Source organism: Tiliqua scincoides, chromosome 2, assembly GCF_035046505.1.
Source record: "Tiliqua scincoides isolate rTilSci1 chromosome 2, rTilSci1.hap2, whole genome shotgun sequence".
NCBI classification, from domain to species: domain Eukaryota; kingdom Metazoa; phylum Chordata; class Lepidosauria; order Squamata; family Scincidae; genus Tiliqua; species Tiliqua scincoides.
In genome coordinates this window covers 101,186,264-101,198,878 of record NC_089822.1, presented here as the reverse complement: position 1 = coordinate 101,198,878, position 12,615 = coordinate 101,186,264, and the positions used below count along the sequence as shown (strand labels likewise).

Sequence of the window (12,615 nt, the reverse complement as noted above, 5' to 3'; positions counted from 1 at the left end):
CTGCCTGTTGTGGTTTGGCTCCCACGCCTTGGGGATCCTCAGCTGGAGAACAGAGGAGTGCAGTTCCAGAGAGGGATAGGATTCTGAGCCGTGTGACCTATCTTATCCCTCGTCCTCCATCTTCTCCATCAGCTTAATCAGCTAGCAATGGACCATCTATGCTAGATTTGTAAAGCTAATGGTTGGCAACCTTCAGTCTCGAAAGACTATGGTATAAGCCTACAGCACCTGGTACTCCCAGGCGGTCTCCCATCCAAGTACTAACCAGGCCTGACCCTGCTTAGCTTCCAAGATCAGACGAGATCGGGCATGTGCAGGGTAACAGTTAATGATGGCAGCCTCATTGCCCCACCATCCCAGTGTAATCTGGAAAAAAGATTGCTCAGAAAGAACTCCTGCTCTTTTCTAAAGACAGCTTTCCAAGTGAGATTTTAGGAGGGGCCAGAGAGATCCTGTTCTGTTCCTGAAGCAGCTATGTTGTGCATACACAACAGTCTGCAAGGCTCTTGGCACATTCACCTTGGGTCCAGTTGATGTGCTTTGGTGTAGGACCCAGAGTAAGGGCTGTTCAACAAGTTTCAGAAACCCACCCTTTGGCAGAATTCAGTAGCTCACACCCCTGCTTGTCAGTAATTAGTCTTCAGAGAGAAGAAGCAAGATGTGCCTCTAGAATAAACCCAATGACACCAAAGTCCTTAGTGTGGAAAATGCCTTTGGGTCAACCAAGGATGCTCAGGTGGAGAAAAAGGCTGTTATTGACATAGGAGACACTGTTCTAGCAGTAGAACCTGGTGTGCTTGTGATGTGACCTTGTCCACCTTGTTGTGTTGAATGCTATTGGGAGAATATTTGTTCCTGGCTTAAGCACTAAGGAGCAGAGGCAATCGCATGAAAGATGTGGTGCCAACCAAGACTTTCCAAATTTCTCAACCCCAGTTCTGAACTGCACTTAGCTTTGAGATACTGTGTATAATTTAAATAAATGCAAGGCTGCATTTGCTGAGAATCTCCCCACTTGTGCCACTCTCAAGGGCAAAGGAGATTTATGCCTTTGGTCAACCTATGCATGGGACACACCTCTTCTCGGCACTGAAGCTGCTCTCAGTCATGATGCTCCCTCAAAAAGCCATTTCCCCTTTTTCAGTGTTTAATTTCTACAATGGAAGTTTGTATCTAGAAGCTCTATACACTTGTCCCATAATGTATTGAGGGGAAGGTGGTATACTCAGTGGTGTGAGAAATATACTCTGTATATGCTCAAAAGCACCATTTTCTTTGCTGATTCTTTACTCAGTCCAAAGCTAAGCTTTGGAATTGAAAATGGGGACATATACTCTGGTGCGCCCTGTCTCAAAATCCTCTTCCAAAAAATGGAGTATAATCCAAAAGGCCATTAACCCTCTTGTTGAGGTGGAGGCAATGACATCACTAGGATTCGTGTCACCTGGTGCGGGAGGCCTGCGCGTCACCCCATGCAGTGGGCGGGGCAACACCCCAGATGGTGGGCGTGGTGATGTACCATTGCCCCGCCCCCACTGGTTTTTTGACAGTACCTTTTGATAGAACACAGATATTTCAATGTGGTTTGTTTCATTGCATTCTGCATGAAATTACACATTGATTGATAGATAACATTATGGGATTATTCCTCCAAACTCTGATTTTAGTGATTTTGAAAACTTGTAGAGACACACACACACACCCCGTGTCAACTTACTAACACCTTATTGCAGCAGTTCTCAAACTTTTAGCACTGGGACCCACTTTTTAGAATGACAATCTGTCCAAGACTTCCATTGGAAGTGATGTCATGGCCAGAAGTGACATCATCAAGCAAATTAAAATAAATAATTATAAATAGTTAAATTAAAATAAAAGAAGTAATTCAATAAGGGGGAGCTAGTCCTGTTCCACCAAGTGAATTTTCTCTGCAGTCTGCCTGCAATAACACCCCCCCCCAAAGAAACAGTGAGATTTCCAGCCCTCCCCAGTGCCCAGTTTAAAGATCTTCTATTTTAAGCACATCAATACAAAGACCCACCTGGCTTTACAAGTCTGAGAGCCCAATCCTATGCCTGTCTACTCAGAAGTAAGTCAGTTGGGCTTACTCCAAGGAAAGTGTGGGTAGGATTGGGCTGTGAGGGAAACTTTGCAAGTGCAAAATACAAAACTTTCCCCTTACCAGCTCAAGGCTCTTTGTTGGTCCTTTCTAGTTGGGGGGGGGGGGGAAGGCTGCCTTCTGGGGCTTTTGCTGCACTCCAGTCCCATCAGATCGGGACCATTCCGATGTCCTCACATTCTTTGCATGGCCTGACCACCAGCCAAGGCATGTCTGCCTACTCGTGAGTAAATGCTACGTGAGGCTGCTTCGCTTCCCATAGGGCTCCATACACTTGCAGCTAGGGGGGACCTCCTCCTCAGGTGTTTTTGGGGCTGCATTCATTGGATCAGGACCATTCTGATGTTGGAGTCCTCTCAGTCTGCCCTTTTGGACGGAGCAAAGAAAGGTCGCCTACTTGTGAGTAAACGTGGCCACGTGGCTTCCTTTCCCTTCCCTTAGAGCTGAACACGCTTGCAGCTGGGAGGGGGAACCTCCTCGGGTGTTTTTTGGGGGCTGCACTCATTGGATCAGGACCACTCTGGTGTCCTTGGAGTCCTCTCAGCCTGCCCTTTCCAACGGACTATGGCACATACGCCTACTCGCGAGTAAATGCGTGATACGGCTCACTTTCCATAGCGCTCCATGCATTTTTCCATCCGGTTTTTTGGCCATAACTTTTGAAGGAAAGGAGCAATCTCAACGGGGTTTTTTGCATTGTGTTCCACTGATCATTCCACATCCAACGGTATATGGGACACTGGGGTAGCTCCGAAAGCCGCGAAGTTAGTGCACCCTCCCCCAGGGCACGTCACCCCCCAAGGGCGCGTCACCTGGTGCGGCCCACACCTCCCGCACCCCCCTAGCAACGCCACTAAGTGGAGGTTAAAAAAACAGGATGACATGGACAATAATATAACCATTTTCTCACATGGGGTAGTAAATTCAATTGTGCACCATCCTGACCCCATGTTACTGAGCTGGTGGTATGGTTGTTCCCCTGTCTAGTTATCTTCCTTCATAAACCACTTGGTGGCAGACTGGGTGCATGGATTGTGAACCAGATCTCAAGCACATAATATAAAGATCCATTAAAAAGCATTCACTGTACAAATCTTGGTGATCCTGAGCTTTTAATTATTATAGTGTACTCCACATATGGTCTCATGGTAGTGAACCATATGTAAGATGTGCATCTGTTATCCATGTGGCATATTTTCCTAATGTTTAGGAGCTGGCCAGGTCAATAACTAATAAGGTTCCTAATAAGGGAAGTCATGTTGCTACATGTTTTCTGGCCTTGATCCTACAACTTTTAACAACACTCAGTATGAAGAAGATGAAGCTTTCCCTGCCACTCATCTCTAGGCCTGAAGGAAAGCTTTATTGGTTCAATTTCTTTGTGTGCCAATCTGCTGTTAAAATGCACTAGCTTCAAGAAGAAGACAACCCTCGTAGAAGCTACCCCTTCCACTATTTATGGAAGAGAAGAGAAAGCAACGACTGGTTTTGTCCTAGACATGGCACCTCATCACTGGGACCATTAAGCTTGCCACCACCATCACTGTGACCATCATTTAATTCAATGGAAGACAAAATAAGCATGGGCCTTCCCTTATCTGCTAGTGCAATGAGGATTCCAGATGAGCTAGACAGCAGATGTACAACTCAAATGCGGTAGACCACTGAACCCAAGAAGCAGGACTGAGTAGAAGAACCTGTCACTTCTTGTAGTCTTCTATCAAAGGGTTTAAAGGTTCAGTGTCTGGGTCAGGGCTCAACCAAGCTAGGCACTTACCAGGGTCTATCAGAGGGCTCTGCCCATTGCTTAACTTCTTTTAGTGAAAAAAGTCAAGGCTCATGAGAAGCGGTTAGACCTGCTACCACCAAGTCAGCCTCCTCCAAAACCTTGTGAGGACTTTGGTGGCAGCATCCTGGTGTGCTCTTTGGGACTGCCATCCTGTTTCACTCACAGTGCAATGGCCCACTCAAGTTGCTGCATCATAGTCATGCAGCAACACAGGTGGGAGCATTGCATTGTGGGTAAAAACTGATAGCAGATGGCTGTCGCTGCTACCCCGCCGCCATGTAAGCTCCCACCAGGGTTTGGGGGATCTTCTAATGGACTTATCCATGAGCCCCCAGCCTGGTGCTAGACTTGATCAAGGATGGGAGGTGGAAAATGGCAAGCCCACTGTGCCCTGCTGTACAACAGTTCATGCAGTTTCATCATCTTTTTTATTGATCACACTCTTACACTTTGCAGCAGTCACCTGACCTGGAAATTTAGCAGGTGAAGCTTTTTATACCTCTTTATTCCATGCCAGGAAAAGCTTCATCTGCCAAGTTTCTGAGAGTTGGGCTACAACTAATCACAGGAAGAAGACCAGAAAAAGAAAGTGGTGTTAACCCTACCGTAAGTTCAAACTGAGCCATAAGATCAGACTTTTGTTTTTTATTTGGGTGGTTCTTCTGAGGCCTGGAACTAATTGGGCTGGAGATGATTTATGATGGTGTTGCATTGTTGATTCTACTACAGTCCTAGGAAGAGCAAAACATGTAATTTTTGTCAGGGAGATATGCAGACATGAGTCAGAAACTCGGGTTCTGATGTGCTGAATAATACCCTCATCCTCATTTAAAGCTTTCTCATTTTCTCAACTTGGTCCTAGATCAGAATAGCAGAGCAACCACAGGAGCATATTTGTTTCTCCACTAGAGGGCAGCAATTCTCTGTTTGATGCAGGTAACATAACTGACATAGATATGGTATGTAACGTTACTGCATTTTCCAGAAACCAAATCAGAAACCCTAGAGCCGTGATCTTGTCAGTTCTCATAACTAAACGGGGTCAAGCAGGTACGGTTGTGTTATAGGCATCCAGCAGTTACTGAAGTGGCGGAAAATTGTAGCACTGAATCAGCCATGACTTAGCATTGACACGTGGTGTGATGGACAGGCTTCCCAGTAACCTGCAGAGATGAAATAAACTAAGCAGTTTTGAACTTTTTCACTCATGGCACACTGACAAGGTGCTAAAATTGTCAAGGTGCACCATCGGGTTTGGTGGTGGTGGTGGTTGTTACCATTGACAGGGCACATCGTGTTTCTGGTGGGAGGCTCACATCCCCAAATGGCCCTACTAATAAATTATCCTCCTCCAAACTCCCACAGCACACCTGCAGACCATTCACAGCACACCAGTGTGCCATGCACAGTGGTTGAAAATGGCTGGAATAAAGGAAAGTTTCACACAAGGACAGAACAATCCTTCACAAATCATTGACACCTAAGCCATGAGAGATGCATTTTTTTCTGCGTTAAAATTGAAAGCACAACTTCATTCCTACAATCAGTATGCAATAAAAAATACATTTTCATTTTCTTGGCTACCTCCTAGAACAATGGTCAGCATCCTTTTTGAAATTGCAGGATAGCCAATTAATATCGTCTCCAGCGACCCACTCTGCCCTGTCATTCAGTGCTGAGGAATGGGATCAGAGGATTGGTGATGCCTCTGGGATTCCCCCGCACAGGTGGGCTAACACAGAATGCTAACTTGGAAGGGGCCTTGGAGGTCCTATAGTCCAACCTCTTGCTCAGTGCAGACTACTACTAGAACATCTTTGACAGGGGGTCATCCAGGCTCTGCTTGAACACATCCAATCAGCAGAGCTTACTACTGCACAAGGTAGACTGTTCCCCGTGCTGGACAGCTCTTAGAGTTAGGAAATTCTCCTTAATATTTAGCTTCAATCAAGTCCCCTGTAGTTTTAACCCACTTATTCTAGTCCTGCCCTCAGGAGCCACAGAGAGTAAGTCCTTGCCTTCTTCTGTGTGACAGCTATCAGATCTCCCCATGCTCTTCTCTTCTTCAGGCTAAACATATCAAGCTCTTTTAACCATTCCTCATTGGACTTGGTTTCCAGGTCCCTTGCCATCTTTGTTGCCCTCCTCAGAGCTTATTCCAGTTTCTCACTGTCCTTAAAATGTGGTGCCCAGAATTGTGTTTTCAGTATTCACTTATAGGCCCCTCCTCTGGGGAGAGCCCAGAAATGACGTCAGGGTGTCATATGATGTCGTGGCATCACTGTCCTAGGGTGCCATCATTATGTCACTGCCCCAGGCACTGGGGCAGGACGTTATGCCTCTGTTTTACAGTATTCTGTTGAAATTTCATCTTGTCCATATGGGCCCAAAAATCAAGCCTGATTCAGTCTTACAGGTGTGGGTGATTCCCCCACCCAGCTTTGTGTGGTGTGCAGATTTCATAAGCATCCTTGGCTCTACGCCTCATCCAGGCCATTTATAAAAATGTTGACGAGTATAATGGGGTTCCCTGGTAAACCAGTTAAAAATAATTTACCAGGGAACCTTTGATATGTGCTTACTTGATATGTGTAAGAATGAGATCACTGCTCATTGGCAGAAGCAGGGGGTTAATGCTGCAGTTCCTATCTTATTTTTGAGGGCATGAATGGTTGCATCTTTCAAAGTGGCTTGGCTTGGTATAAAGCAGTTTCCTAGGCTCATATAAAGGCAAGGGGGAACTGTAGTCAGAGTCTGGAGGTGGAAAGGGGTGCACCAAATTGAGGAGGATTAAATTTCACTTGGCAAAACAATTAATTAGCCCAAATCTTTGACTGCAAGTGTCCAGACATAATTATTCCAGTATTGATTTTGTGGGAAGTCTGTCTGGAAATGTTGCTTGCCTTGTGCAGCACTGTGGATTGTTGACTTTATGCCCCCTATGCCCCCTCCCCATGGATAGCTAGAGAATGACAGGGGCAAGGGACAAATCATTCCTCTCTGGTTAGGCTGGGAATTGAGCTTAGAAACCAAATAATTTTCCTCAAAATCTTGGCTCATTCTAAGCTCAGTCATTAGCCAAATGTGACCCTTATCTTCTAAATCCTCCCCAACAGTTATCTTCTAAGCCTCCAAACCCCTCCTGTCCATGTACCTGCTGAATCTGTTGGTGATAGTGGGAAGTCTGCCTTTCACTCCCACACAACCATGTCCAATATGCTGTTAAGCAGTGTGAGCAACGTGAGTAACCTGGGAAGTGTAGTTTTTCAAAGGGGTTTTCCTGGTGCTAGTGGCCTTTGTGAAAACTATGTTTCCTGGATCTAGTATGATACGATGGACTCCTGCATATCAGGTGCTGGAGGGGCAAAAAAAAAAATCTCCTCTTAATTTCTCACCTGCCACCACTTAAGCAGCCTGGTAAGCAGGTGGACAGGAAAGGGAGAAGGAGCTTAGAGGAATGTGTGAATGACAATTAGTGGGGTTGGGATCTGGGTAGGTGTGAGGTAGGAGGGAATTGAAATCTCCTCCAGCTCAGAGTTAAAATGTAGGCAGAAAAGAATCACAGAGTTATAATGTTCACTATATCTTTGAGATGAGATCTGATCTGGAAGTTGGTTTTTTTCAAGCCAGAAAAATGAGTTTAGGCAACATCATTAATATTTAACTGGAAGATTCAAATCAAGTGTGAAATTAGTCCTCTCTCCTCTTGATCTTCTTGATCCACAATACCTCAACTTTCAAAACATCACTATGCATCCACTCCTGCCCTCTCAACAGCACACTGCCTCTCAGCTCTGTGTGATGGTTTCATGCAGTGCCTTTTTCTACTTGGCCTCCTGTATTCTGTTTCATTCCTCCTTCACCGATGCTCCCGGGCTTCTTCTTTTTATTTCATCAACTAGTTGATTCTAAAAGCAAATTATTATAATAACTACTGATAGAACTATTTTCCTCCACTGGTTTATCTTAACATAGTTCCATTTTCCTTATACCAAATCTCTGCTGGTGATCCATAATTTTAGAAACTTCTGTGCTACCCTCCCCAAGTTCTCTTACAACTTCTTAGAGGTGAACTAATTATCTTAACTATCATGGATCCTCACACTTCCACCCCATCCCAAGTCCTGCTCCATGAAAACATTGGCAGTTGCAGCTATTATACTCTGGGGCTGTGCAAACACCTGTTTCTGCACAATCTTGGCCACACCACAGGGGCAGAAGCAGATATTTTCTGATCCTACAAGACACCAGTTTTGAGCCCCACACATAAGGAATGGTGAGTAATCCCTCAAAATAAAGGATCGGACAATCTGACACACATGCCACTAAATCTTGAAGGTGAACCAGTCAGCTGGGTTTTCATATTGTTGTTCTTTTCCTGTTCATTCTGCTTCTTAGCTTCTCCCAATCTGCCCAGCACACACATGTGTGCATGTACACACCCACACATCCCTACAATCTCCTTTTCTTCAGATCCCCCTGTGAACTCCTCCCCCCATATTCCCCACTTGACCTGATGGTAGAAGCATCCCTTCTCTTTTCTCCCTGCCTTTGTCTTAGAGGCCTCAGAAGGCCTCCTGGAGTTCTTGCTGAAGTGCCTTTTGGAGTTGTCTTAAGACACCCCGTCAAGGAGTGGTGCCAGTGCCCTGGGCAATGTACCCTCCTGCCCGCCTTAGCTATGCCACTGACCTTTCTGCATAGGAAATGTGATTCACCCCCTTAATAATTTTAGTTGTTCATTTTCTGTATCTTTTCCCAGCTGATTTTTTTTGGATCGGGTGACCAGAAGTGTATCCAGAATTCAAAATATGACTGCATCAAAAATTCAAAGGGTACTATTATGACATAATTAATCACTTTCCTAAGGAGAAGTGCATAGCTCCATTTTCAGTGATCTTTCAGTGGAATGATATTGGCTGGGGAGGTCTCTGGATTTTCTTCTCAAGTCCAGGCATAGTGCAAAACTTTTTGAATCAGAGCACTTATGCGCATCAGTGCTCAACAACAGAGAGGAACAAGGTGACCAATATTGCTTTGGTTGCCCTCAACAGTGTCACCACAGAGCCACATCTCAGGTGGCTACATTGGACTGCGATGTGATCTGTGGTTGGCTGGGATTATCCAAATGAGAAAACTTTGCAGGTAGGAAAGAAATGACCCAAAGCGGTGGCACATCACAGATGAACACTACCAACAGGAATGAAACCTTTTCTCAATGAATAAGAGGTAATTTTCCCCCCACAGATCCTTCAAAAGGGCAACTTTTGCACTGAGAAATGGAACATAATGAGAATCTGGCATTTTTGGATTCCTGAATCTCTAACATGAAATTTGTCCACTGAGTTCAGCCAGTCAGTCAACAATTTATTGTTTAACCAATTAGGTTATTACATAACAATCAACATAATTACAAGCAGATAAAAACAGAAGATTGCATAAAAGTACATCTAAAGTCAAAACAAACAAGAAGTGTACTGACATGCCAGTACACACTGAGCCCACGAAATTTCCATCACAATCCCTGTGCTTGCAGTCTTGTTATCACACACGTGAAATTTTATTCTGGTTTTTTTTAACTGGTCCACACTTGACATTTACCGTACATTAAATCTCTTGTGCTGCTTAGTTGTTCATTCACCCAATTGGGAGAGATCCTTTGAGAGCACTCAACAGTCTGCTTGGGATTTAGCCATCGTTGATAGGGTCATCCCCGAATATGGCCACTCCACTCTTGACCTCGCTGTTTAGGACAGGGGCGTCAAGCTTGTTTCGTATAGTGGGTCGAATAGCATTCATGGTGCCTGCAGAGGGCTGGAAGTGACATCATGCAGATGATGGCCAGAAAGAAGCACATAGAAACTCATTAGCTGCAAATGGCAGAAGAGAAAATGTGCAAATCTTGTTCACAATTTCAAGATATGAGAGAGCCCAATTATAATAGGGGCCAGAGAAACTGTTTCTGGGGACTGCATCTGGCCCATGGGCCTTACGTTTGTCACTCCTGGTTTAGGTGGTGGCTGGCTCTCTCCTTCCAGTAATGCTGTCCAGCAATTTATCATATGGATATTATCACCCTATTGTTGCTAGAAGTTCTATAATTCATATAGAAGCTAAAAAAGGACAAAGATTGTGCTGGGGTGTTTCCTGTCACTGCACTCAAACTGGAAAAGAAGAATATCCAGGCACTATCCTTTGCCACTCTAAAACTATTTGAAAAGTTCATTTGAAATGTCTACATCAGTGGTTCTCATACATTTAGCACCAGGACACACTTTTTAGAATGAGAATCTATCAGGATGCACTGGAGGTAATATCATGACCGGAAGTGACATCATCAAGCAGGAAAATTTTTCACAAACCTAGGCTGCAATCCTACCCAGGATTAAGTTCCATTTATTATCATTGTTAAAAGAATATACATCGTAGCTTGTTAAAAGTACAGGTCTGTAACATTTCCCCAGATGCAGTCACATCCCATGGTAGCATCAAGTCTTACATATTAAAAATAAAATATTGAAATGAATGGGGGCCCACCTGAAATTGGCTCGCAACCCACCTAGTGGGTCCCGACTCACAGTTTGAGAAACACGGCTCTATATTTATAGTCACTTTTCAGTAGTGTATTTTTAAATAACCCTAAAAAGATGCACTGGCCCTGATTGAAGTCTCATTAAAAGCCGTGGGCTCCACTGATTTCAATGGGACAGTTAAAGACTGCCTGTTGTGTTTTGTATACCTTTTCTAGACTCATTGCTAGTCAGAAACTGTTGCCATTACAACTTAGCTGGTTTTGTAACAGTTTGGCAGTTGTGGCTTTCCCACTGGAACTGGAGTTTGGTGAGGATGTGGAGACTGCTCGCTGTTTCCCCTCAGAGAAGTGCAGATCCCAGTTTTCAGTTTGTGGTGGGGTCCAGTGATAGACCCGGCCTCCATCATCTGCAGCTGTGAGCCTGCTGTGCTCCTTGATTCCATGGCATCCAGCCAGGGCTAGTCCAAGACCTCCTGTGGTAGCATGCCAGAAGCCGCCCCTCCATACCCAGTGATGGGTCCTCCCACTTTCTAGCTCAGCACTCTCCTCATATTCACACTTTCATTTCCTCTCTGTTCCCCTCTTCTTTTTCCAGTCCAGGGAGTGGATGAAGAAGGAGGAACAATGGAAGCAAGTCAGAGCCCAATTCTGAGCTTGGTGCGCCGGCTTCTCAGCCTCGCATGGTCCACCGAGCCGTGGCACAGTAAGCAGGGGAGTGGAGCGGGGAGGAGGCATTCCGAGGAGGGGGGAGGCAGGTGGAGGGCGGAGAGAGGACAAGGAGGAGGCAGGAGGCGGGGAGAGGGTGGTTGGAAGGCATGCCGGGGGGGAGGCGGGTCCGGTGGAGCTCTGCTTCACATGATCCTGCGTGTTCATGTGGGGCTCAGCGCCCTACATGAACGCCTTTACCCTACCACGAAACCTTTGGTCAGCGGTAACTTGAGTAACCCCGTTGTGGGGCTACTTCCCTTACCCAGAAGAAGGGGACAAAAGTCCCCTTCTCCCGAGGTGCCGCTTGCGGTAGCCCGTGGCGCGCAGGATCCGGCGGCAGCCGTTTTTGGTGCTGTCAGAGCTGTGAGTGCCCCCCACCAAGCACCAAGTGCCTGAGGCGACTGCTTCAGTTGGCCTTGTGGATGGGCCAGCCCTTTGCTATTCTGAATGAAGTGCCTCTTTCAACCTGCTGTTTTTGGATGTGGCTGGGCTTCCGTTGAGGGGCAATTGACTGTCCCCTGAGCGCACACATGGCACACCAGCTGGATCTCTCAAGTAAACCATTTCTGCAGAGAAATCGGGTACTCCACTGGTTGTATGGCATTCTTGGGATCCAGATGGTGCTGTGCCTTGGGTTTTGGTTTCTTCAGTTTTGCTTTGCTGTGATGTATACACAGATTTCCAAGGCAGTTTTTGCAGGATGCGGCTTACTAGGTGTGAGGCCGGCTGTCTCTGTACTTGTACAGAGTGTACTGTATCAAAGTCACCAGTTTCAATGGACTTGCTTTTGGAATCATGCCACTAAGTCTGTAGGACTACTGTGAATATATATCACAGGCATACACACATTTTGTTGTCTTTGACCTATTTGGGGGTATATTTGGGGTGCCGACTCCAAAAATGGCATTGGTTTTGTCCAATTGGCTCTAGTTTTGGGGGTACGGCATAGCCACGTGCTGATTCAAGCAGTGTCCTCATGAGGAAGTCATGGCCATCAGCTTCCCCACGAGGAAGCTGCTTGAATTGGCACATAAGGTGGCTATACTGTACCTCCAAAATTAGAGCCAGTTAGGCAAAACTGATGCCATTTTTGAATTCAACACCCCCCCCCCCCAAAATATTCCACATTTGTTCAAACATCCTTGGTAACTTAAAAAAATTTTTTTTTTGTATAGGCCTGTATGTATTACTTGTTTCTCTATTCATGAATATATGAAGATGAGTTATACAATATTTGGCCATCTGCTCCAAATGACAGCAGCCCTCCAAGGTCTCAGGGCAGAGCTCTTCCCTGACCTTTCCTTCTTGTGTTCCTGTAATAGGAGATTGAACTCAGGACCTTGTGCATGCAGAGCACGTGCTTTACAACAGAGCTATAGGCTTCCAATGTACATTACTACTACAGCTATAAAATGTGCAGTTTACATATCACAGCCGAACAATTGTGCATTGTGGGTGCAGTAACCACAG

General features: G+C 45.5%; 1 pseudogene; it reads right to left on the bottom strand.

Annotated features, from left to right (window-relative positions):
* Positions 1–216: 216 nt before the first annotated feature.
* Positions 217–336, bottom strand: LOC136643318 (5S ribosomal RNA; annotated as a pseudogene).
* Positions 337–12,615: the final 12,279 nt, after the last annotated feature.